Source organism: Triticum aestivum, chromosome 6D (genome assembly GCF_018294505.1).
Source record: "Triticum aestivum cultivar Chinese Spring chromosome 6D, IWGSC CS RefSeq v2.1, whole genome shotgun sequence".
Classification (NCBI taxonomy): Eukaryota; Viridiplantae; Streptophyta; class Magnoliopsida; order Poales; family Poaceae; genus Triticum; species Triticum aestivum.
In genome coordinates, this window is record NC_057811.1 from 396,004,299 (window position 1) to 396,032,178 (window position 27,880).

The window sequence follows — 27,880 nt, forward strand, 5'->3', positions numbered from 1 at the left end:
AGCCGGGGTAGTAACCTATACTTTGGGTAATTCTTGGAGGGGCGCTCGAGTTTATATTCCTCGGCCGCGAGGACTTCAGTCTATATGTCAGCTAGCAGATCTTGATCAGCTTGAAGCTGCTACTACTTTTTCTTCAGGCTATTTACCGTGGCCATAAGCCGGCGCTTGAAGCGCTCTTGTTCGACGGGATCCTCTGGTACGGCGAATTCACCATCGCCGAGGCTTGCCTCATCTTCGGAGGGGGTATGTAATTGTCATCCTCCTCCTCTCCATTTGCCGCTCTCTCAGGAGAGCTGGCTCCTTCATCCTCCTGCTCCAAATCTTGCTGGAGGGGATTGTTGTTGTCTTAGACACTATCCGGAGTGTTATTATCTCCTGTGCTGGTAACACCACTTTTGCTTTGGAGGGACTTAGAGCGGCGCCGCTGACGTCGGCGCTTGGGTTGCTTCTTGGAGGGGTCATCCTCCGCTATCTCGTCGTCATTGCCTTTGTTGGGTGTATCCACCATGTATATGTCATATGACGAGGTGGCTTTCCAGTGCCCTATAGGCGCTGGTTCATGTTCGTCTCCTACATCGTCGTACATACCGTCGATGTCTTCGGAGTCGAAGTCGAGCATGTCGGTTAAATCATCGACAGTGGCTACGAAGTGGGTGGTGGGTGGGCATCAAATTTCTTCGCTGTCCGCATCCCAATCCTGTCGGCCATAGTCCGTCCAGGGCTCTCCTGAAAAAGAGAGAGACCTTAAGAAATTCAGAATGTCGCCGAAGGGCGAGTGCTGAAAGATGTCCGCGGCGGTGAATCCCATGATCGGCGCCCAATCGGATTCGATTGGCAGGGGCGCGGATGGTTCGGAGTCCGGAAAAGAGTCCGGCACCTTGGAATCACGGGCTTCAAAGAGGGTTAGGCTGGTGTTCGGCTCGATCGCCGTTGAGACTGCAGCCCCTGAGGCGGTGTCTAAGCACCCATCCTCGATTGGCACAGTTGGCTCCGAGCTAAGGTCGGAGCTGATGAGGGCGCGGCCTCTGGGGTACTGTTCGGCGGCAGAGCTAGGTCATACCCATCGTGACAGTGCGGCGCATCCGGCTGTGGCTCAAATCCGTTGAAGATCAAGTCTCTGCGGATGTCGGCCGTGTAGTTCAAACTTCCAAATCTGACCTGACCGCCAGGGGCGTAGCTTTCAATCTGTTCCAGAAGGCCAAGCGAATTAGCCCGCAGTGCAAAGCCGCCGAATACGAAGATCTGTCCGAGGAGAAACGTCTCACCCTGGACCGCATCGCTATCGATGATAGTAGGAGCCATCAAGACTAACGACGATGACACAGAGGAACTCTCAATGAAAGCACCAATGTCGGTGTCAAAACCGGCGGATCTCGGGTAGGGGGTCCCGAACTGTGCGTCTAGGCCGGATGGTAACAGGAGGCAGGGGACACGATGTTCTACCCAGGTTCGGGCCCTCTTGATGGAGGTAAAACCTTACGCCCTGCTTGATTAATATTGATGATATGGATAGTACAAGAGTAGATCTACCACGAGATCAGAGAGGCTAAACCCTAGAAGCTAGCCTATGGTATGATTGTATGTTGTGATTGTTGTTGTCCTACGGACTAAAACCTTCGGTTTATATGACACCGGAGAGGGTTAGGGTTACACAAGGTCGGTTACAAAGGAGGTGATATCCATATCCGTATTGCCTAGCTTGCCTTCCACGCCAAGTAGAGTCCCATCCGGACACGAGACGCAGTCTTCAATCTTGTATCTTCATAGTCTAATAGTCCGGCCAATGGAGGTAGTCCGGCTGTCCGGAGACCCCCTAATCCAGGACTCACCCGCGGCGTGGCTAAGCAGCAGGCCGTACGGCCCATCTTCATCGACAAGGCATCCAAGACCTCGTGAGGGGCCAGGCCTGGCGAGGCGGATGACGCAAGACCACCTTAGGAGCGGCCTAGTCAGGCAGGCTCACGAGGAGCGGAGATATCAAGGCAGGGCAAACCTCACGAGGCTCTCGTGACGTGAGCCATGACGATCGGCACAGGCCGGGCGCCAGTGCGCGCAGCGTCTTGTTTCCTCTTTGGTGCTAAGGAGGCCAGCGAGGCGAGGAAGTATCAAGGCTCAGGCAAAAGGTTGCCATATCGGTGAAACGAGACCAAGACTAGAAGGACAGCAAGACGGAGGTCATCGTGGAGCCAAGACGACGTCACCACCAGAGCTTTTCGCAGGAGAAGACCACTTTTGTCAGGATAGCTTGTAGTAGCTGTCCCCTTCAAATTTTCCCGCCTTTGTTGCACTACTAGGGAAAAGCTAGCAGCAGCGCGGGTTTTAGGTGTATCAGTAGCGCGGGGACCGGCGCTACTAATAAGGCGCTACAGCTAACCGTAGCAGCAGCGCGTGCGCTCCCGCGCTACTGATATACAAGTGTAGCAGCAGCGTTCTTACAGGGAGCTCGCTACTGCTAATAGCTATAGCGCGCTTCTCCTGTGCGCGCTACTGCTACTACCGCGCTGCTGCTAACTTTTCTCCACTCGCTACTGCTAATTTTAGTAGTTTTTGTTTTTTGGGCATATTTGTTTTGTATTTGAACAGGCTTTATAGAAGAATCTTTAGCACATACAAATGTCATCATGATACACATACAAATGCCTGCGAGACCACAAATGTAATCATAGCATATACATACAAATAGTCTCATCATAATCATCATCCAACACAAAGTGGTATCTTGTCATCATCTCGAAAATAGCGATACATGCAAGTCTCGAATACTTGCAACTACAACGTCATCCATCTAAACAAAGGTATACGCGAGAAGAGCTATCACTATGAGTGAGAGCGGAACTATGCAGTACATGAGGTGGCGGTTACGAGTCCTCTCTCGCGCTAGCGTGAACCTCAAGTAACTAGCTTCTCCTTCTTGTCTGCTTTTGAAGCCTTTATGGCTGGCGCCCGAGAACCCATTCACTTGCGCCTGACACTCATGCCACTCGTTGTACACCCCCGGAACCTTCCCTTTGTACACGACATAGCACTTCCATCTCGCCATCAAGAAACTAGGTACCTGTTAGAGATGCATGTTCATGAAGAGGATGTACAATCATATATGCAACAAAATATACTAGAGCAACACCGAAAAAGAAAGGGTTAGCAACTAGATGCAACATACAGTACGCAAACTAATTAACTAGAGGTACGCAGGTCATCGTACGCAAACTAACAAAGTAGCGTTACGCAAGTTCGGCAGGGACCGTGGACATCACAAAGTTTCATCGCTACAAAAAGTATACAAGTTCAACCGACACATATCATCATCATCGGCATCATAAATCACTAGAAGTTCCATCCTTCCATATCATCGAGGATGGACCCTAGCTTCTTGAACGGCGTGAGGTCTAGACGTTGCATGCCTATGCGAGTTCGGACGTCAGCTCGCGATATAGGGCCGTGGTGGAACATCCCCTTCTCATCGACGACTTCTTTCATGATGATCGTCGCAATGTCCCTTTGGATGCGAAAGAAGTCATCTCTAAGTTTATAATCCGCTTCTCCATGAGATTCTAGCCACTTGTGGATATGATCATCATTTCTGCTTCTCATGCGAAGCTTTTGGTGATCCGTGTTGAACTGAATCATGAGATGGACGATGTAGAATCCATCCTTCTTGCTTGGTTTTGGGACATGGATGCAGGAGAAGTTAGTTTTATGCGCGAAACCCATCTTCTTGTTCCTTTGTTTCCTGATCTGCATGTGGCCACCTCTAATGCTGAAGCCTTGGAGAGCATCATCTAGAATATTCATTATGTGGGTGTAGTCTTTTTTCTCGTAGTCTCTGGAAGGGTCAAAATACACGGCGTGGGAGACTTGCGGGTAAAGAACGATAAGGACGGCGCGCCCGTTGCTGCGGGGAAAAGACACCTCAAATTATTCCCCATATGAGAGAGAAGGAATGATTGAAATGTACGAAAGGGTTGTCCGGAACTGACTTACTTTGGATGATAAGGCACGAGGACAATTTCCCGGTCCTTATTCTGTACCATGAAGTTTTGGAGGTACTCCCTAGCAGTTTCACGCTCAAAGTCGCCGAGACTCAAGAAAGACTCGTGCATGTAGTACGGATCCGCCACACAGATTTGCGAGACTTCTTCACTCTTCATGACGGAGCTCATATGTAGCGCAAAAAGGCGGACGATTGTAAAATCGAGCCGCCTTGTCAGAAACATCTCAAAGATATGGTCAAACCGCAGGAAGAACACCTCCGCGGGCCGTGTCTCGACGTAGCACTTCCCCTCAGGCACACGAGCCGCGTATGTCGGATATCCTGGATCCTTTGAGGCTAGTAGGCTTTTCTCAGTCGACAGCACATGGTCGTGCAGTCTCCTGAGATCCCCTGATAGTGCCTCCAGCGGTTTCGGCGGTAGCATCGGCTCGCCCGTGAGATGGAACATGGCCGCACCTTTCACGGGTACACGCTCTTCAGAATGCATCGTCTGGCTGCTTTGTGCTCTGGCTTGTTTGGAGGCAGTTATCTTCCCCGATCTCTTCCTCTCCTTTTTCTTGGGCACACCTTCCAGACCCTTCCTTAACCCCTGCCCCAGGGTTCCCGGGCTAAGCACTGTACGACCCCCGGCTAGTTGAGCCTGTGTTGAGGCGACATCTTCAGGCGTGTCCTGTGAGGAATTCATGAAGAGAGACTTTTTGCAATCCTTCCAACGACCTTCCTGCCCGGGCATATCATCCATATCCTCATTAGCATGCTGATAGCCCGATTCGTCATATGGTTGACTCATCATATCTATGTCACAGTCATACGCGTTTGTATTGAGGAAACCCATAGGGTCGACCTCCGTCTCATCATCCATTCTCTGTTCTACAGGACCGATTACATCAGCCAGTACTATTGCACCCCCTTCATCACGTCGTCCGCCGCTCTCACTCGGCACTACAGGAGCTGGTAATTGCGTAGGCGGGGTGGTGGTCTCCGCACATGCTTGTTGATGTGTGGTTATTGGTGTGCTCTCGGCCGGCTCCAGACGAATAAGATTCTTCGGCCATAGCAGCACCCAACCCTTGCAGCTTCCAATCCGCGGCGGGGTCTCGTCGTCCTCTCCCACATGCTGTACTGGAGGAGGCAACGCCTCGTGCCCCGATTTCACAACGGACAAGCTAACCCTGAAGTGCCCAGCGGGGATCGGCTGGTTGTGGAACGTGGGTTTCAAGGGGTTCAATATCATCCCCTTTCCCACGTCGACCTTCTGGCCTTTTATCAAGTAGAGTATGGTGCACGGGGTTTCTTCGCCCTGCAAACACATATGTCTGTGGCGTAAAACATCCAAAAGGCAACAAAAATGGAATATTCTATATATATATATATATATGTTGGTGCGACATGTAATTACCGTGACGGCGTCGAGCTCAGCCAAAGACGAAGGCCCACCTAGCGCGCCAGAGACTGAGGACGGGCTGCTATGAGCGGGAGCGACCGCGAGAGGAGGCCCGGTTGCGTGAGCAAGTGATGGTGCGGTGTTGTTGTTGTTCATGGAGTTGCTCCCGACGAAACTGGGCATCGAGAAATCATGTACCGTCTTGTCTGGATTTTCCTTCGTCCAGTTGATGATAGCTGGAACCAAGTTAGTAGCGAAATCATTTCTGCAGGCAGTTACAGCTGCATTGACTGCCTGCTGTAGCAACTCATTTTTCTCCTCGGCTGTTTTTTCCGCGTCCTCAGCTGCTTTTTTCTCGACCGCAAGCTTCACCTTCGCGTCGATGTCCGCCTGACTAAACTTCTTTTTCTGCTTCTTGGCCTCCGGGCCCTCGTTGTAAAACACCTTCCACGTGGCGCCGTCTCCAGCGCCGTGCACACGACCATATTGCGGCCGCTGGCCCAAAGGGAGTCCCTTAAGTTCGTTCAATGCCCGGTTGAGAGGGGCTTCCCACTTGGGCCTCATCGGAGAAGTAGGGCTTTCGGCTGCAAGCTGGTGATGCTTCTCCAGTAGTCTAATCAATTTCCTCGTGATCTGGTCCGTGTAAAAAACCTTTTTCTCCTTGTCCCACTTGTAGCGGGCCCTGATGAAGTCACGCTCCAAGGGGTTGGTGAACTTCGCGAAGGGGTCTGGGAGACCCGCGGCTTCACGTTCCGCGTCCTCCTTATCCCATATGGGCCTTTTACCGAGGTAGCCACGGCTTCCGAGGCGATGCTTCCCCGTGTTCCTTTGCTGAAGGCTCTTGAATTTCGCAGCCTTAGCCTTGGCTGCCTCGGTAGCGCAAGTGTCCTTGAACTTTTCGAACTCCTCTTCCGTAAGTGTCGGATTTTCCTCCAGAATCTTGGACAGGGGTTCCTCAGCCTCAATAGCTCGTTTCACCCTCCCTTTCCAGGAGGCCAAATCATTGCTGAACATGCCCATGGCGTGATTGTTAATCTTTTTCATCTTCGGATCATCCCACGGTTGTTCTATGTTATCATCCCGGTCGGGGAACTTGAATCTCTTGTGCAACTTCGTTAGGAGCAACTGCGTCAAATGTTCTTTACTCCTTAAGTCATCGTCGTTGATGCTCGCGCATTCCCGTAGGATGCATCCTACTTGGTTCCCATAGCACTTGCGAGGTTCTTCCGGCTCTAATGGCTCAAACTTGCCAGGTGCCATCTTTGTGATCACAAGTCGTCCAATCCCTAGTTTGTTAGGTTTTCGTATCCTCTGCTTCTTATGCTTCCTCTTTTCGGTAGCGGCATCGGCGCCGGTACCTTCCCGCCGGTATCTTCCCCGCCGGTACCTTCCCCGCCGGTCTCGGCGCCGCCATCGGTGCCGGCGCCGTCGGTGTCGATGTCGGCGTCAGTACCATCATCGAGGCCGACCTGCAAACCTTGCTTAGCAGTCAAATAGTCGAGGTACTCTTGTTCACCCTCATAATCCATCTCGTCTGCATCTTGGTCAGAAGGCCCAGTTTCTTCGTTGTTCGACATGTTTCCTATGATTAAGTGTCCTCGTTTATTTCTAAAAGTATGAAAAAATGAGAAATGACATAAAAAAGAAATCTATGTGCCAGCACTCGATATGCCAACTATCTAGCACAAATCATGCCAAATTCACGGCAAATTTCGGCATGACCTTTGCTAAAAAATGGACATATCGAGCGCCTGAAATTCACCGGAACGGAAATGAATCAACATTCCGGCGTAACATAGGCCACTCGAATCATTTACCAAAATTGAACCAAAACATCACATGTCCAGATGACATGTTCAAATTCCAAACATGACATGTCCAAAACATGACATATCCACATATCACATGTCCAGTTCAAACTTGCATATAAATTCAGCCTACCTAAATTTGCTTTAACAAGGGATGTTGATTTGGACAATTGCTTAAATGCTGCCTTTTCTTTTAACTACAATTGCTTAACCATAAATTTATGTCCTATTTTAAAACCTAGCTAAATTCATAAATAAATAGATAACCTCATTAACCTACTGCCCTAACTAAAACCTAAGTAAATTAACCGAAGAACCCTAGCTAGCAGAGAGAGGGGGGGTTTACAGAGGGTGCAGGGGCGAGGAGGCAGGCCCGACGACGGCCGAGGTTGGGAGGGGAGGAAGCAGAGGAGGGAGGCGAGGGCGGGTCGGGGGCGAGGGCCGGGTCGGGGCGAGCGCGGGGTCGGGGGCGAGCGCGGGTCGGGGGCGAGGGCCGGGTCGGGGGCGAGCGCCGGGGCGGGGTGCGACGGGGGAAGAGAGAGTGGGGATTTGGGGGGAAAGGCGGGATGAAGCAGGGGGATTTTGGGTTAAGTGGACGTAGCAGTAGCGCGTTTGACAAAACGCGCTGCTACTACCTTGACTGCTAGCGGTTTTAGAAATCGCTACTGCTAGCTTGACTAGCTGTAGCTCTTTTTCAGTAAACCCCTACTACTATAACCAGTTTTCCTTTTTCTTTTCCTTTATTTTCTCTCACTTTTTTCCCCAGAGCAGTGAACGAAGGGAAGGCGATATATATTGCATCATTTGACGGTTAAATATGTATACAAAATAGGAACATATATATTACATCATTGGACCCATGCATAATGGTGGCTAAGTGTGTATACAAAATAGGAACATATATATATATATATTACATCATTTGACCGATAACATACGGTTCCTCAGCGTTGACGTTTTCGTTTTTGAGTCAGCTTCTTTCCCTTCTTGTTCGTCGAAGAATAATTGAGCCCCTCATTGTGACTTTGCCTTTTCCATGGAGTACGATTTTTCTTAGGTAATGTAGTATTGATTCTTCTTTTGACGTATACTTCATCATCATCGTTATCTTCCCTCATTGGGTTGCCGTACTGATCATAGTCTTCCTCGTTGGCGACTCCATCCATTCCAATGAAGTTCCTTCTGCCTCTCCTCACGACAACACGGCTGGGATTGTGTGGGTCGGTTATGAAGAAGCATTGTGTCACGTGCTTAGCGTGTACCCATGGCTCGTTTTTTGCGATAGCGTTCACGGTAGCGCTCTTGGCGTCGGGTATAGTCATGGTAGTGAAAATCCGGTTTTCTCTTTCGACATTCTTAGCCCATCTGACACGGAACATCGTCGTGTTGTGCAGTCCAGAGTAGTCAAGCTCCCAGATCTCCTCGACCCTTCCATAAAATCGTTCAGTTGCGCCGTTGTCGCTGCCGGTCATGCATTCCATCGTCACCCCTGAGTTCTGATCATCACTGTCCATATCTTTGGCCTCCGTGTAGAACGTGTATCCGTTGATATCATATGCCTGATAGGTTACGAGGTTGGGCGAGGGGCCATGTGCTAAGGCGTATATGAGCAATCCGTCCTTAGAGCCCTCCTCCGGGGGATTAGCAATAATATGCTCTTTGAACCAATGCAGGAAAGTGGAGTTGTGCTCTCTAGTAACTTCGGCGTCCGTCCTGCATACCCCCCGGTCACGATACTTCTTTGCGATAATTTCTTTGTGCAGTGCCACGAAAGGATCTACCTCGTCTAGGTGTTGTAGCACTACCAAGTTTGCTCTGTCAAAGTCGCTGCGTCGATCTGAGTATGCCACGTGCAGTTCCCTGCGACCGTTGCAGTGACCTTCTCCTTCGAGCCTCCCATCGTGCTTGTTAACGGGCAAACCAACACTAACACCAGGCGGCTGGTCTGCGCCATATAGAAAATTCTCACAGAAAGAGATGCACTCTTGTGTCACATAGCCCTGGACGATGCTTCCATCCGGACGGGACATGTTACGAACGAATCCTTTGATGATCCCATTCATCCTCTCAAACGGCATCATGTTGTGCAGGAATGACGGCCCCAGGTCTATTATGTCATCCACAATATGGACACACAGATGCACCATCACGTCAAAGAACGCGGGCGGGAAGTACATCTCAAGCTCATTCAGTATCACAACGATCTCTTCCTGTAGCCTTCGGAGCTGCTTCACACTGATCGACTTTCGAGAGATGACGTCGAAAAAGTTGCAGAGACCAATAAGCGTGTCACGGACGTGCTTGTCCATTATCCCTCTAAGGGCAACAGGTAGTATCTGCGTCATCATCACATGACAGTCATGGGACTTCATCCCGCTGAACCTTTTCTTGTCCGTGTCTAGATATCTGCTTATCTTGCCACAGTAACCGGAACTAACTTTGACTCCGGTAAGGCACTTAAAGAATTGATCGATCTCAGCCTGACTTAAGGTGAAGCAAGAAGGGGGGCAATAATCCTCTTTCTTTATTTTCTTGCCCTTCTTCTCCCGTGCCTCTGTCTCCGTCTCTGTCTCGTCTGACATTTTACGGGGCGGCATGTGCAGATCTTCCCTGATTTTCAAATCTTGCAAGTCTTTTCTTGCCTTCGGCCCATCCTTGGTCTTATCCGGCATGTTCATCAGTGTTGCGAGCAAGCTCTCAAGGACATTCTTACAGATATGCATTTGATCAAGGCAATGAGGTGTATCGAGTTTGTGCCAGTACTCCAAGTCCCAGAACACAGACCTCGTCTTCCATACCTTCAGCAGCGGCTCCGGCGCCTTTCTCATCGTCTTTCCCGGCGCGGGGCACTCCTTCCAGTTTTTCAACAGCTCATCGATTTCGGCACCGCTCCGCTTACGTGGAGGTCCTCGATGCTCAGCGTGACCATTGAATAGATCTCCACGGTTTCTCCACGGGTCGTCCTGTTCGAGCCATCTTCGATGCCCCATGTACACGATTTTCCCAGACCCGCCATCTTTCCTTGACGTTAGCTGCTGAGACGTCGTATCATCCATGCACCGCGTGCATCCGCAATATCCATGGCACACCTGGCCTGCGACATATCCGTAACCGAGATAGTCCTGCACTGTCGTGATCAGCGCGGCTCTCATGTAGAAATACTCGCCTTTGCTGGCGTCCCATGTCTTGGCCGGTGTTTTCCATAACGTGTCTAACTCCTCTTGAAGTAGCCCCAGATACAAATTAATATTATTTCCTGGTTGTTTCGGCCCTTGAATAAGCATGCTCATGTGAATGTACTTCGATTTCATGCACAACCAGGGGGGAGGTTGTACATCCATACAAACACGGGCCATGTGCTATGGTTGGTGTTCTGGTTGCCAAACGGATTCATGCCATCGGTACACGCGCCGAGCACGATGTTCCTTGCATCACATTCAAAATACCGATAGAAGCTGTTCAACGCTCTCCACTGGCTTCCATCCTTGACGTGTCTCAGCTTCGGATCATCTCCATCGTCGGGCTTCTTCCTCTCCGCGTGCCAGCGCATTAGCTTTGCTTCCTTGGGATCTACAAAATACCTCTGGAGACGGGGAGTGATCGGTAAGTACCATACAACTTTCTGGGGACATTTCTTCCCGGCCTTCTTGTATCGAGAAGCATTGCACACCGGACAGCTTGTTTTTTCCGCGTGCTCCTTCCGATAAATTATGCAATCGTTGATGCATGCATGGTATCTAACGTGTGGCAGATCAAGAGGGCACACGATCTTCTTGGCCTCATCAACACTAGTAGGACATAGATTACCCGCGGGAAGAACATCCTTTAGGTACTTGAGATGCTCATCGAGGCTAGTGTCGGTCCATTTGTTTTTAGCCTTCGTCTTCAGGAGTTGGAGCGTGAAACTCAAGCGGGTCACCTCAGGATTGCAACCATCATACAATGGAGTGTTCGAGTCTACCACCAGTTGCTCCAGCTTAGCCTCCTCTCTAGAAGCAGCTCTCTCAGTACTCGTCTCCTTGCGAAGCAATGCTTGAACATGAGGGTCCCGCACGATTGAACTTAGTACCGACGAACTCTGCTGCGTGGAGTCCATGTCGTTCTCTCCGCCGCCATGTCCGGCCCCTTCTCCTCCGCCATGTCCGGCCCCTTCTCCGCCGCCATGTCCGGCCTCTTCCCCGCCGCCATTATCGATCATCTCTTCGTCTTGCCCCGTGTCATCATTGCCTGCCCCGTCGGCATCCTCAACATCGTCATCCTCATCTTCAATTATCCACCGAGTATAGCCATCCATGAAACCAGTCATGAGCAGGTGCGCTTCGACACGACCATCGTCATGGGGGTCGAGCCAAACTATTCCTTTGCATTTTCGACACGGACATAAAACCTCTGTCCGGTTATTTTCTTTCATGTCCTGCACCGCCGACCGCAACCACCTGTCCACCATCGTTCCACTGACCATCGTCAACTCTGCACGGTAATAATAAACAAATTGATTATAAAAATGCGTGCATGCATCAAAGTCATACAAAAATTCGGCATGACCTTCCTTAAAAATAGGACATATATAGATCTAGAGTTTGCCCGGAATTCGCCGAAACGGAAATAAATCGACATTTCGGCAAAACATAGGCAACTCAAAAGCACAATTTGGCGTCAACTCATGCCACACACACAATTTCCATAATCCACATATCACACACACATAAACATATTTCCATTTTGCAAAAGCATGAAATTTTAATCACCTCTATCTCGAGATCGAGCACACGGTGGAGATGATGATGTAGGGAGATCAAAAGTGCACAAAGCTCTTCTTGACAAAGATAGATCTAGTTAGGGGGCAAATAGGTCACTTAACTAAATGCTACATCTACCTAGCTACCTAATTTGGGAGGAGACAACTTCAACTAGTGGAGGGGGAAGGAAAAAGAGAAAGGAGATGCATTAATGGAGGTGGTGTAGTTAGGTAGGAGTAATGAAGAGAGAGAAAGGTAGGTAGAAAAGGGAGAGTAATGGGGGAGAAGTATTGAGGAAGAAGAAGAGTGAGAGTGGGAGGATGTGGGAGGTAGGGGAAAGGGGAAGAGAGGAGGGGGGAGGGGAGGACTGGTGGGGAAAAGGTGGTGGGTAGGTGCGGATTAGCAGTAGCGCGGGACGTAAAACGCGCTGCTGATAAGAAAGTAGCAGCAGCGCGCTTTCCGCACAAGCGCTACTGCTAACCGGGACCAAAAGTGTGCCCAATTTGAAAATTAGCAGCAGCGACCTCAGAAAAACCGCGCTACTACTATAGCTTTAGTAGTAGCGCGGCTCGCCACACCGCGCTGCTGCTAAATGTAGTTTGGTGGACACTGTCGGTCGATATTTGTAGCAGCGCGTCTTGGACGCAGCGCGCTACTGCTAAACCCTTGTCAGTAGCGAGTTTTGCGCACCCGCGCTACTGCTAATTAGCAGCAACGCTCCTTTTTGAGCCGCGCTGCTGCTAAGATTCTATGTATAGGGTTTTCCCTAGTAGTGTTGGCTCCCTTCCCGCTCAATATTTGGGAAGAGGACCAGGGCCTATATAAGTAGAGCTAGCCACCACAGTAGGGGCATCTCATCTTAGCTTGATCCAATCAGATCGAGAGCCTACCCTAGACACAAGAACACCTCAACCTCAGGAGGTTGTTCTTCCCTTTGTACTGTTCTTCATCAGCCCAAGAGGCAATCCACCACCACCACACTGGAGTAGGGTATTACACCACAACGGTGGCCCGAACCAGTATAAATCTCGTGTCTCTTTGTGTTGTGAGTTCGTCGAGTTCGTCCGCGTGATCTTAGCGAGCTAGGGCGTAGATCGGTAGGAGGGAAAGACTTCGCGCGCACCCAAGTGTTCGAACCTTAAGGGTTTGCCGGAACCCCACATCCGACATTTGGCGCGCCAGGTAGGGGTGCACCGGAGCTTCTTCCTCGACGATCGACTTCCCGACGCTCCACGGTCAAGATGTCCGGCGACCCAAGAGCTAACTCCGACCGCTGGGCAGCCTGGCCAGCCCGGGCGACGACGCCCGCTCATGAAGACCTCGACCCCGCGCTCCAGGCGGCGCGAGCGTCGTCCAATGTTGCGGGGCGTGGGCGGCGCGGCCAGGCGTCGTCCACCCCCACTCCACGGCAGGTATGAGCCGCTGCAAGGGCAGCAAGCCACGCCGCGGCAATGGCGCCGCACTCGCGGCGAGAGCAGGCGAACATGCGTGCAGCACTCACCGTGGCAAGGGAGCTGCTGCGGTGCCGGCTGATGGAGAGCGGATGAGACACGCTGCTGGACACTGCGGCCTCGGGAGCGCCACCTTTCTGCTATCGACTCCCTTCTCAGGCCGTTATAGGGACTCATGGCGGGCCTCGCCGTAACCACGCGCCGACGGGCGCGCATGGGGGCTTCGTCAACACCAGCGCGGCCGGCGGCGCCAGAGGCTCCGCCGCCCCCATACCGCCCACAACAAGCACAGGCACAAGCGTCGCCCCCCATGGTCCCGGCAAGCTGCCACGCTACTATCCTCAGGACGCCACGCTGGGCCGGGCAACATGGAGTGTGGGGCACTACAACGAGGTGTTCGGGGTAACAGCCCCGGAAGCCTACGTGCCCCGCATGACGGACCAGGAGTACAAACCGGAGGACGACCCCGGCTCGTTCGTTGGAGAAGATTGGTAAGAAGGGGCGCTAGGAGTCAAAGCCTTCCAGGAGCAGCCGGGGAACCACCACGACCGCGTGTGCAACGACCACTACAGGGTACCCCTAATCCCTCAGGAGCAAGCTTACGCTAACCATGAGTCGCAGGAGGAACAGATCACCACAACGGCCGGCGGCCCCAGCTCGGCGGCCTCCCTGCCGACGGAGGGAACGCGTTGGGGGCTGCAGGAGAGGGGTCGGGAGTCAGGCCCCTCCCCATGGCTCGTGAAGCCGGGGGACACCCGGAGGTAGGCCCTCTGCCGGGGAGGCTTCGACGACCCTTCCCCCGGCAGAGGACCTGTGGTCGCCGAGGGCACCGCTGGAGTCCCCTTTCCCTCTTTTGTGTCGTCCTAGTAACCGGTCGGCTCAAAAGAGGTCAAGGGTGGCGCAAGGCGGGGCCCTCGTCTGGCGATATGAAGCAAGGCCGGTACCTGTGAACCAGGCCCAGTGCCTGTGAAGCTCGCCGCCCGTGACACTCTCACGTAATAATGAGTTGGGGCTGTACACGCCCCGGAGTCTCAGGAGCGCCGGCCTCAGGCCCTGGGGCTCCCTCCCACGCCTAGTGGCAGCACTTAGATCCGCGCTGGTGAGAAGACTTGAAGACCGGAAGACTAGACTAGGTGCCGGACGCGGCCTTTTGCTTTGGATCTCTCTTTTTGTAGCCTTGCTTTCTGGATCTGGATTTAAGTTGAAGCCGAATTTTTATCGATGCGCGCGGGGGGTGCCTTTTCTCGTTCGAGCAATTTCTTGCTTTCTGGATCTCATTTTGTCTGGGACTCATGTCCATCACCTTCCCCTCACGAGCTCCTCGCGAGCGGGGCTGCACGAAGCTCACGCTCGCCAAGCGCGCGCCAGCGCAGCGGCTGGTGCTCACCTCTTGTGGGGCCCCCTCTGACGGGGTGACAAGCTCCGCACGATTCTCAGAAACTCGTCCCTTCGTGACCCAGAGAAGCTGGCACTGACTATGGTAAACCACGACGGAAAACTCGCCCCTGGATTCACGAGTTCACAAGGACACATACTCGCATCGCATAGGAAAATAAGAACTTCAATTTGCTTACATTAGGGGCTCCCCCTCTCAAAATGCTCTTACAAGTTTTCCAAGGGCCACGCCCGAGTTTTTTGTACAGGGTGAAACGACAGGAGAACATGGGATTAGCCAGAAATGTCACTCACTACATCACCCTCGAACGCGTCACTCGCATCATCATCATCTTCGTCGGCACCGTCGCCGCCGTCGGCGACGCCCCCGTCGCCGTCGTCAACCACGTCGCCTTCGTCTGCGACGACCACCACCACGTCGTCCTCCGAAGTGAAGGCCCTGACCAACGCGTCCACATTGTCCTCAACCCAACGCTCTAGGTCACCCCGGACGGCCATGGGTACGGGGGCGATGGCGGCGTCGAAATCAAAGTTGGGGTCGGCATTCAGAAGGTGGCTGAAGACACGGGAGAAAGCGCGCTCAAGCAGGCCACGACCCCTTTCCTCCACAAGCTGGCGAGCTCTGTCAGATCGGGCCTCCAGGCGTGTCACCACCTCGGTGAAGAAGGTCAGGTCGCTGGCATAGTCGTTCGAGTGAGGGGTCGGTGCATCCTCGTCGCAAACATGGCCCAGGGCGGTATTGGCCCCGTTCCGGAGATCCTGAAGCATGGGGGCATGCTCGCGCTCCAGCGTTCGTCGTTGGAGCACTTCCTCCCTATTTTGCCGCGCGACGGCCTGAGCGTCACCAACCCGCCTCCGAAGAGAAAGCAGCTCGGCGCGGGCGGAGGCCAAGTCCGCCTGCGCTGTAACCAGGGCGGCGGCCATGGCCTCCGCACGCCTCTTGGCCTCATCCAACCTGGGCCTGAGGCAGCGGCCCTGCCCGGATCCTCCGCACCTGCGAGCTTCAGCTTCAACTCGTACCTACCCTCCAGGTCTGCGCGAACCTCGGCCACCAGTCGATCGACCTCCTCCTCGACTCTGGCCTCGCGAGCCCCGACGGCATCTTCTGCTTGAGCAACTTGACACTCCCTCGTCTCCAGTTGCTCGAGCTCGAGGCTACGCTCCACGGCTTCCAGGGCCAGCGCCTCCTCGCGTTTCCAAACCTCCTCTTCCTCCGCGGGCGTCCCCCTTAGCGATGCAAGAGCCGCCCTGCGCGCCTCCACCTGCTGCTCAAGGGACGCGCTCCAGGCCTGGAGCTCCCACGCGCGCTTCTCCGCAGCCTCGCGACGGCGGTCAGCCTCGCGAGCCTCTTCCAAGGCTCGCGAGCGGGCTTCATGGGAAACCTTGAGGGACGCCTCGGCCTTCGCGTTCTCAAGGTCACGCTGATAGCGACCGAGGTTGATGGCCACCCTCAGCTTGTGCCGCTCCTCCACCAGCCGGAGACCTTCAGCCTCAAGGCGCGAGTCGACACCCGCGAGCTCTTCACCAAGTCGACTCATCGCGCCCATCGCCTCCTGGAAGAGCTCGTGACGAACTACGCTCCACCCGCGTTCGAGCTCGAACACTCGGCCCACCTCGTCCTCCACCTCGGGGGCTGCGGGCAGGGCGCCAAGTGGCGCACCACCTCCCGGCAGGGGGCTGGCTCCGCACCTGACGTCAGCCAGTCCTCGCGAGGAGCCCGAGCAAATCGAGGCTCGCTGCTTGAAGAGGAGCCGAAGATCGAAGCCAACCAGCTACTGTCCGTGAGCAAAGGAGGATTCTTGGGCACGCCCGCCAAGTTCCACGCCAGACTGTGGTGGAGAGGTGACCAAGCCGCGGGCTCAGCGCGCCGCGAAGGCAGAAACGCTCCCTCAACCGACCCTGCTCCAGGGGCGGCAGGCGGACCAGGAACGCCCAAGGCCGATGGGGGAGTTGATGAAGGAGGAGGCCGCTTCTCAGAAGACGCAACAGCTTCAACAGGAGGAGCCCTGAAGGACCGACATCAGGATAAGAAGATTACATGCAGGAAGCCATGACAATAAGATACTTACGCGTCAATGGCGATGTACTTTCGTCGCTTCAACGGCCCGAAGATATTGCTGCCGCTAGGGGATCCTTTCCTCTTGTGGAGCTCCTCGAAGTCCACACAAAGATGGCCGAACCACTGGACGTGACGGCCGGTGCGTAGTGGGGCTGAAGAAGAGCTGGGAAGGATGGCTTCAGGGGTGCCCAGTTGTGGCAAACAGTCGGGCGCCGTCTCACCACAACCTCCCGAGGCTCCTGGAGCCTTGTCCTCGGGAGCCGCACGCCGCGTCTCCTCAGTGACCGACGCCTCAGGAGGGGGTCGCAGGCCCTCAAGGACGACGGCCCAGGATCACCACCCGGCGTGTGCTCCTCAGCCCTCGAGCCACCGGCCCCAGTCGGAGCTCGCCCTCCCGCACCTTCACCTGGGGCGAGCCCGGCACCGGCGGCGAGGAAGGGAACCGTGATGACGGGGTTCTCGCGGGACCCCCCAGGCCGATTCGGCGCAGCCCCCACTCATCAAAGGAAGGCATGCTCGCGGCAAATGCGGCTTTGTTCTCGCAGCGGTACAACAGGCAGCTATTCCTGGGCATCTCGTCCGGCAGAGGGACACTCGATAAGACCATGAGCACCGTTTGCCGCGTCGCAAGAGGAAGCCCCTTCTCCTGAAACCTCATATGGTCCTGGCTGCTGAGCAAGTCCCACATCAGGCGGGAGTGGCGCTGAAGCGGAGCGACTCGACGCTTGACGAACTCCTTCACCACCATGGGTGCAGTCACGTCCCGGTCCTTCAACCACCTCAGCCTGGCCCAGACGGGGGCAAGGCGGGGGCTCGTGAGCTTCTGATGGCCCCAGCCAGAGTTTGGAACAGCAGGCCCCGACGGAACTTGGAGCAGAGGGCTGAGCACGCCGACGTCAACAAACACCCATCGTATACGGAACTCGCTCGTGGATGAAGGAAGCTCGAAGTCAATCCCCGCGCCCGCTGTCGCGGCCACGGCTTGGAAGCCCACGCACCCCAAGCTCTGCCGGGGATTGGTCAGATGCAATGAGAAGAAATGGCGGAGGAGGGCCACGGAAGGAGCGATACCCACCATGGCCTCGCACAAGAAGGCGAAGACGGCAAGAAGGGTCACAGATTGAGGGTCGAGATGAAGCATGTGGATCTGATAATGCTCGAGCACCGCATTGAAGAAGGCGGAGAAGGGAGGAATCAGGCCAGCCCAGAGGGCATCTATGAAGATCGGGACCTCAGTGGCTGCCCGAGCCATGCGAGTGCGAGACGCGGGCCAAGCCACCGTCTCTCCCCACTCGTTGAAACTGGAGGCAAGCATGGGGCGCACCTTGTCCATGGCCTCGTCGTTGAGCACCCGAGGTCGGCCAAGCGCAGGCTCGAAGAATGGAGGCGCAGTTGGCGAAGATAGGGGTTTCTTCCCCTTTTCAGCCTGTTTCGGCGCCATGGTGATGAAGCAGGCAGAGCGCAAGTCAGATTGGAAGGGCAAAGCAGGGCCTCGAGGAAGCAGGGAGATTGGAGGAGCCAGGCGTGGGCGAAGGAGGAATAACTGTGTAGGCTGCGGGGGCCGCATAGCCAGGTGGATTCAAAGGCAGCGTGGGGAAGCGGAGACGCCCATGTCCAATCAACCGCCACGCGTCAACCGAGGCCGCAGGCTTTTGGGGCCCGCGGCGCTCCGAACTTGACCCTTGGCTTCGCCGCGAAGCCAAGCCCGAGCGCGCCTTGGGCCCGGGGGCTACTGTCGGTGTTCTGGGAACGGGGGTCCCCAGACTTGCCTGCCTGCGGCCCACGACGTGGCTAAGCCAGCAGGCCGTATGGCCCATCTTCATCGACAAGGCATCCAAGACCATCGCGAGGGGCCAGGCCTCGCGAGGCGGACGACATAAGACCTCCTCAAGAGCGGCCTAGTCAGGCAGGCTCACGAGGAGCGGAGATATCAAGGCGGGGCAAACCTCACGAGGCTCTCGTGACGTGAGCCATGACGATCGGCACCAGGCAGGCGCCAGTGCGCGCAGCGTCCTTGTTTCGTCTTTGGTGTTAAGGAGGCCAGCGCAGGCGAGGAGTACCGAGGCATCAGACAAAGGTTGCCATATCGGTGCAACGAGACCAAGACCAGAAGGACGGCAAGACGGAGGTCATCGTGGAGCCCAAGACGGCGTCACCACCAGAGCTTTTTGCAGGCGAAGACCACTTTTGTCAGGATAGCTTGTACTAGCTGTCCCCCTTCAAATTTGCCCGCTGTTGTTGGCTCCCTTCCCGCTCAATATTTGGGAAGAGGACCAGGGCCTATATAAGTAGAGCTAGCCACCACAGTAGGGGCATCTCATCTTAGCTTGATCCAATCAGATCGAGAGCCTACCCTAGCCACAAGAACACCTCAACCTCAGGAGGTTGTTCTTCCCTTTGTACTGTTCTTCATCAGCCCAAGAGGCAATCCACCACCACCACACTGGAGTAGGGTATTACACCACAATGGTGCCCCGAACCAGTATAAATCTCGTCTCTTTGTGTTGTGAGTTCGTCGAGTTCGTCCGCAAGATCTTAGCGAGCTAGGGCGTAGATCGGTAGGAGGGAAAGACTTCGCGCGCACCCCAATGTTCGAACCTTAAGGGTTTGCCGGAACCCCACATCCGACAGTTTCCTTCCAGCCAGAAGAAATAGAATCATATACCAGTAGTGTTAAAGCTGTTTGTTTTTGTCATGACAGGATCAGCAGATCAACTTAAAGAGGAACTGAAGGTTGCACAGGCGGATAAAAAAACATGCCGAGAAGCAACTGGCTGCTGGTGAACGTGTGTTAACACGAATCAGGGATGAGAAGAACAAGCTCCAAGATTCCCACATCCTACTGGGCGATGAGTTAAAAGACGTGCGAGCCCAGCTAACAGACGCCGTAAAGGAGAACAAGCGGCTACGAGGCGACATATTCAGTAGGCTTTTGAACTTTTACCATTATGTCATGCTATAAAGCAACAAGTTAACAGATTTATGTCTGCAGGTATACTAACTGGCCTGCCCGAAGAGGAAATGTCCGGATCTCAAGGCGACCTGTTGCAGGAACTGTCCAAAGTGCACGACCGAGCTCGTAAAGCAAGGAGGAGTGTTGCCAAGGCTTTATGGCCAGCCGCATCCCCTCCAGGAAGTATGGAGGAGCTGGTGGAGCTATTCAAGGGAGCTCGGCGCCGCTTAAGGCTATGGAAGAAGTTGGCTTGCCGGGAAGGCGCACGAGAGGCCTGGGCCATGGTTAAAACATGGTATACCAGACTTGATCCAAATCATATGGCCCGGGTCGGGCCTCGTGGGCCAAATGGACAAGAAATTCCAGTGAGCTTGGTGTATGACCAAGTGAGGATGGCCGCCAAGTTTTCACAACAGGACTGTAAGCTAGACAGCCTGCTAGATGGTATAGAGGAAGAAGAAGTGTTTGAATCAAAATGGCTTATGCACTTCTATTTGACAAATTTGTCTCTAGCCGAATTGTAAAACGATTGTCATGGCAGACCTTTTTGCTTCGGCCTCCGGACCTGAAGGTGCGGAGTGTTTCCGAATACCAGATTGGTGATAAATACCAGAGTATGCGTGGAAACCAGGCATAGGGGTCATAGTTGCTTGAACAGACAAGTTGTATTCAGCCAGCTATGTTATATTACTATTAATTGTAAGAAACATCTTCTAGAGAGAATAGTTCTGCTAAAGGTTCCTCTCCCTGGGTGAACATGCGCTTAGTATGCATGCCCAGACTGTGATTCGAAAAATCACAGTGCAAGTGGTATCTGGGGTTTCATAATACGACGAGGGTAAAACAACTTTAGTCCGCCGACCGATTATTCCCTTAAGAACGCTAGCTTTCAGCTTCACCTAGTCTGAGGTACAAGTTCGGATGACCCGGTTGTAACAATCACATAGGTGCTCCCTTTATGCCCTAGCCGATCAGACGGGAACGTAGGGGATAAGCACAGGAGCCAGACAACCCAGCTTGGCAAAAACTTAAGTCATAAAGGTGCATATAATGGCGAAGAAAAGGCATATATGAAAAAAAGACACATATGTGGTGAGCTTGATGCTCGGAGAATAATACTAAGCTTCTGTAAAAGAAGCCCCCAGGTGTTATGGGCGTATACATTTAACGATGTGTACCTCATAAGTGTGTGGTTTAGCCGCAGAGGAGCTAGAAAGCTAAAACAAAAAATTGAGAGAGAGAAAATGGGAGAAAAGAGAAAAAGAAAAGGAACAATGAGTTCGGATCTAGGCGTAGAATCTTCGGAGTCTAGGCATTCCACGGGTTCGGCTCCAAGCGATTATCCAATGCGTCACGGAGTCGGTACGCTCCGCCAGTGAGAACTTCACCTATAATGAAGGGACCCTCCCACTTAGGCTTGAGTTTGTCCTTTTTCTTCTCTGGCAGACGTAGAACGAGTTCACCGACATTATAAGTCTTGGCCCGCACTTCCCTGCATTGGTATCATCGAGCTTGCTGTTGATAGAATGTCGAACGGGCTTTTGCAACGTCGCGCTCCTCCTCCAGGGCGTCTAGACTGTCCTGCCGATCGAGCTCGGCTTCTCTCTCTTCATACATGCGCACCCTAGGTGAGTCATGAATGATGTCGCGGGGCAAAACAGCCTCTGCACCATACACCATGAAGAACGGTGTGTATCCGGTGGTGCGATTGGGCGTGGTCCGCAGCCCCTAGAGTACGGAGTCCAGCTCCTCAACCCAGAGTTTATCAGACTCTTTTAAAGACCCTACTAATATGGGCTTAATGCCGCTCATGATAAGACCGTTAGCCCGTTCAACATTTCCGTTTGTTTGAGGGTGATAGACGGAAGCATAATCAAGCTTGATGCCCAGATTAGCACACCAGGTTTTCACTTTGTCGGTTGTAAAATTGGAGCCGTTATCAGTGATGATACTGTGTGGGACACCATAACGGTGTATGACGCCGGATATAAAGTCTATCACCGGCCCGGCCTCGGCCGTATTAACTGGCTTGGCCTCTATCCACTTAGTAAATTTATCTACCATGACCAGCAGATATTTTTTCTTATGGCTTCCCCCTTTAAGGGGTCCGACCATGTCAAGCCCCCAAACCGCAAAAGGCCAAGTGATGGGGATTGTTTGTAGGGTGGTAGGCGGCATATGGCTTTGGTTGGCGAAAAGCTGGCATCCTACACAACATTGGACGAGGTCTTGAGTATCTGCTCGGGCCGTGGGCCAGAAGAAACCAGTTTGGAAGGCTTTACTGACATGGGCCTGGGCTGCGGCATGATGACCGCCGAGTCCAGCGTGAATTTCGGCCAGGAGCTGCCATCCCTCTTCTTCGGAGATACACCTTTGAAGGACTCCAGTAGGACTTTTCTTGTAGAGTTTGCCTTCATGAACCTTGTAGGCTTTCGAACGTCTGACGATGCATCGAGCCTCATTCTGGTCCTTAGGGAGCTCGCGCCTATTAAGGTAGGCCAAGAAGGGTTCGGTCCATGGGGCGATTATTGCCATTATGTCATGGGCCGATGTTGTTATTTCAGTGGATGGACCACCGACGACAACAGCGTTGTGTTCGGAATCTGAGGGTATAATCGGATCCGGACTAGTGTTGCCGCTCTCGTCCTGCCACACTACGGATGGCTTAAAAAGCCTTTCCAAAAAGATGTTAGGCGGGACGGGGTCACGCTTAGCGCCCATGAGAGCAAGGATGTCCGCCGCCTGATTACTTTCTCGAGCCACGTGATGGAACTCGAGTCCTTCAAACCGAGCTGACATTTTGAGTACAGCGTTACGATAGGCCGCCATCCTCGGATCTTTGGCGTCGAAATCCCTGTTTATTTGGGATATTGCGAGGTTTGAATCCCCGCGTACCTCAAGGTGTTGGATGCCCATGGAGACGGCCATCTGAAGACCATGCAATAGGTCCTCGTATTCGGCTGCGTTATTGGAGTCTGTGTATAATATTTGGAGCACATACTGGACTGTATCGCCTATAGGGGATGTTAAGACAACACCCGCTCCTAGACCGGCCAGCATTTTAGAGCCCTCGAAGTACATGACCCAGTTGGAATATGTGTCGTACTCTTTTGGGAGTTCGGCCTCTGTCCATTCGGTGACGATGTCAGCCAATACTTGGGATTTAATGGCTCGGCATGGTTTATATGTTATATCGAATGGCAAGAGCTCAATGGCCTATTTAGCAGTCCGACCAGTAGCGTCCCGGTTGTTTATTATGTCATTGAGTGGTACTCCGGAAGCCACTGTGATCGAGCGCTCTTGGAAGTAGTGTCGTAGCTTCCGGGATGCCACGAAGACCGCGTACGCTATCTTTTGGTAATGACGGTACCGGGATTTGCATAGAGTGAGGACAGTGGAGACATAGTAGACTGGTTTTTGAAGTGGGAATTTATGTCCGTCCTCGTCTCGCTCGATGACGAGCACCGCACTCACCACCTAGTGTGTTGCGGAGATGTATAGTAGCATGGGTTCGCCGACGTTCGGCGCGGCCAGGATTGGGTTGCTCGCCAGAAGAGCCTTTATTTCTTTCAACCCAGCCGTTGTCGCGTTCGTCCACTCAAAGTGGTTGGTGCGTCGGAGCAGGCGATATAGTGGCAATGCATTTTCTCCTAATCTAGAGATGAAGCGGCTTAAAGCTGCCACGCATCCGGCTAATTTTTGGACTTGTTTAAGGTCCGTAGGTGTAGCCAGTTGTGACAAAGCTCGGATTTTGGCTGGGTTTGCTTCAATTCCTCTATTGGAAACAATGAAGCCCAGCAGTTTTCCGACGGGGACGCAGAAAACACACTTTTCCGGATTGAGCTTAATGTCATATGTACGGAGGTTGTCAAATGTGAGACGTAGATCGTCTACGAGTGATTCGACGTGTTTAGTCTTGATGACTACGTCATCTACATATGCTTCGACCGTCTTGCCGATTTGTTTTTCCAGGCATGTTTGAATCATGTGTTGGTAGGTGGCGCCAGCATTTTTCAGCCTGAAGGGCATAGTGTTGAAGCAAAAAGGCCCATATGGGGTAATGAACGCTGTGGCGGCCTGATCAGACTCCTTCATCTTAATTTGATGGTATCCGGAGTATGCATCAAGGAAACACAGTGAGTCGTGTCCTGCGGTAGCATCAATTATCTGATCAATGCGGGGGAGGGGGAAGGGATCCTTGGGGCATGCCTTGTTAAGGTCTTTGAAGTTGGCACACAGGCGCCAGGATTTATCCTTCTTCGGTATCATCACCAAGTTTGCTAACCAGTCCGGGTGTTTGATCTCTCTAATGAACCCAGCCTTGAGAAGTTTAGCTAGCTCCTCCCCCATATCTTGTCGTTTGGGTTCGGAACAGCGCCGCAGTGTTTGCTTGACCGGCTTGTATCCCTTTAATATATTGAGGCCGTGTTCGGCCAGCCTTCGGGGGATTCCTGGCATGTCGGAAGGATGCCAGGCGAATATGTCCCAATTCTCGCGCAAGAACGCACGTAATGTGGCGTCAACCGCCGGATCCAGCTGTGCCCCGATGGAAGCTATTTTCTTGGGGTCCGTCGGGTGGACTTGAAATTTGACTATTTCGTCCGCTGGTTTGAAAGAGGTGGATTTGGCTCTTTTATCGAGGATTACATCGTCCCTGTCCATCGTGGAGCGTAGTGCGGTTAATTCTTCGGCCGCAAGGGCCTCGGATAGTGCCTCAAGGGCCAGGGATGCGGTTTTGTTTTCGGCACGTAGTGCTATCTCCGGATCACTGGTAAGAGTGATGATACTGTTGGGCTGTAACACCCCGGATGTAACTTTCCATATTTGTAACTCCAACTCTTGCCATTTTCGGCTATGTGTTATGATATTCCCTCCGTGGTCGGGTTTTGTCTTTCGTTTTGCATTTTGTTCATGTCATGCATATCATATCATGTCATCATGTGCATTGCATTTGCATACGTGTTCGTCTCATGCATCCGAGCATTTTCCCCGTTGTCCGTTTTGCAATCCGGCGCTCCCACCTCCTCCAGCGCACCCCTCTTGTTTTCTTTCGTGAGCGGGTGTCAAATGTTCTCGGAATGGACCGAGGCTTGTCAAGTGGCCTTGGTATACCATCGGTAGACCACCGGTCAAGTTTCATTCCATTTGGAGGTCGTTTGGTACTCCAACGGTTAACCGAGCAACCGCAAAGTCCTTTTGTGTGTTGCAGCAAAACCCCCCTCAAAACCAGCCCAAAACCCCTCTAACTCTCTTCCATGCTCTAGGTCGTTCGATCACGATCGTGTGGGCGAAAACCGCACCTCATTTGGACTCTCCTAGCTCCCTCTACCTATATATATGCCTCCCCTCCCGAAATAATACGCAGATCAAACCCTAGCATTTTTCCCCGCCGCCGCCGGACACGTCCGGTCACCGCCGGACGAAGCCGCAGCCACCCCGCGTCCACCACGTGGCGCCCGCCGCCGCCCGTACCGCGCCGGCCCGTGAAGCCCATCGCGAGCCCGCCGGGCCCGTGCCTCCCCGCGCCCCCGCGGCTGCCCTCGCCGCCCCGCGCCGCCGCGGCTCCCCGCCGCCGCCGCGTCGCCTCCTCCCGCATGCCGCCGCCCGCACCGCCGCCTCTCCGGCGAGGCCGGCCCCGAGCGTCGCCTCCCCGTCCCTCCTCACTGGCGCCCCGCCATCCCCGGCCCGCCGCCCTCCATCGTCGCCGACGAGCCTGAGCTCCTTCACCTCGATCCCGATCCAATCAACGCAGGTTGACTTCTCTCCCCCCTCCCGATTCCTTCCAAGTCCTTGTAATTTTACAGTATGTGCCCATGTTCATAGCATCATAACTCTCTGCATATAGCTCCATTTCGCGCGTGTAATATATTGAAATGTTCGTCTTGTGATGCTCTACATTTTGTTCAATTTCACCAGGTTCATTATAGTCCATCTTGATGCCCAAATCTCTGGTGCAAGAGTGCTAGTTGCTGTTATCTGCTGTTACTTAGCAGAACTTGAGGATTTTTTATTTTTGTATCATTTAATCTGTGCATCTTATGGGCATGAGCTCTACATGTGTTTTGTTGTATGCCATGCCATCTTTCCAAGGGTGTATGACATGTATTTTTGTGATCTATGTGGTGACTAGCACAAGCATGCAAACTAGGCTCCGTAATGTTTCTGACTTCTGGGACTTGGTGATTTCTCAAAGTCTGTCTGTTGTTATTTTGTTGCCATACAAACTTGATGCTACAGAGAGCTCCATGCATATTTTGGAGATGTTCAGTAAGGATGTTTTGTAGATATTATTGTAATGGATCCATTCCTGCCCTTGTTTGCAATTATGGAGTGCCATAGCATGACTCAATCTTGCTCTAATTTTGCTATAAAATATTTCTGGCAGATTGTTTACGTGTTATTCAATTTTGCCAAGCTTGTTGTATTTGTTCCATACATGCTATGTACTTGCTCTTGCCATGGATAGCTTCATAAGCTTGCCATCTTTCTGTAGGTATGCTTGTTTTGTCATGCATTGCTTTGTGGTGAGTGCATCAAGCTCACTAAGATGCCTTCATGTTATTGTTTCTGCCATGCTCTGTTTTCTGCTGTGTCTGAGATCTGTTAACGGAACTTGCTATGTTTACATGGTTGCCATCATATCTTCTGGTCCTTTTTGGCTTATAGTCAGTAAGGGACTTTTGTCATATGCATTTAGTAGAATACTGCCATGCCTTGTTTTGTTATGTTAAGTTCCTATAGCATGTTGTTTTCGTGCTCTGAACATTGCTACCTGATGCTGTTTTCTGCCATGTCCAGTAATTTCACCAGGTCTGTGAACCTATTATCTTTTGCATTTTTGCCATGCTTGTTTGAGCTTGTTATGTTGTGATCTAGCTGTAGCTCAGTGTTAATCTTTTGTCAAGCATCTCTTGTAGACTACTGCCATATGCTTTGTTGCTATGTTGGAGTGCTGTAGCAATTTTACTTGTTGCATTTTAAGTGCTATCATGCTGTTAATCGCAGATTCGTGTCATTCTTGTTTTGCTTGCCATTTGCAAACCGTGCATCCGTTTCCGGTGATCTTTATATCGATTTCGACCGAAATCATCTCGTCTTTCCAGTGGCATGCTTGGTTTGCCAAGTTACTGCCTTGTTCATCATTTTCCTTCCGGAGCACGCATACGCATCGCATATCATTTCTTGCATATCATTCATGTATTGCATCATGTTGCTTGTGCATTTCTCGTGGTTGATTGTGGTTCTGTTTGCTTGTGTTCTTGTCTTAGGTAGAGCCGGGAGATGAGTTCGTGAACGAGGAACCTGTTGAGTACGCTTACGAGGATCAAGCTTTCGACAACTCTGAGAACCTTGCAGGCAAGATGACCACCCCTCAAAATCATTTCTATCTTTGCTTTGCTAGTTGTTCGTTCTTTTGCCATGCTGCGCTACCTACCTCTTGCTATATCATGTCTCCCATATTGCCATGTCAGCCTCTAACCATCCTTTCCTAGCAAACTGTTGTTTGGCTAAGTTACCGCTTTTGCTCAGCCCTTCTTATAGCGTTGCTAGTTGCAGGTGAAGTTGAAGTTTGTTCCATGTTGGAACATGGATATGTTGGGATATCACAATATCTCTTACTTAATTAATGCATCTATATATTGGGTAAAGAGTGGGAGGCTCGGCCTTATGCCAGGTGTTTTGTTCCACTCTTGCCGCCCTAATTTCTGTCATACCGGTATTATGTTCCTTGAGTTTGCGTTCCTTACGCGGTTGGGTGATTTATGGGACCCCCTTGACAGTTCGCCTTGAATAAAACTCCTCCAGCAAGGCCCAACCTTGGTTTTACCATTTGCCACCTAAGCCTTTTCCCCCGGGTTTTCGCGAGCCCGAGGGTCATCTTTATTTAAACCCCCGGGCCAGTGCTCCTCTGAGTATTGGTCCAACCTGTTAGTCGCCGGTGGCCACCAGGGGCAACTCTGGGCTCGCCTATCGGAAGCTTGGACAATCCGGTGTGCCCTGAGAACGAGATATGTGCAGCTCCTATCGGGATTTGTCGGCACATTCGGGCGGCTTTGCTGGTCTTGTTTTACCATTGTCGAAATGTCTTGTAAACCGGGA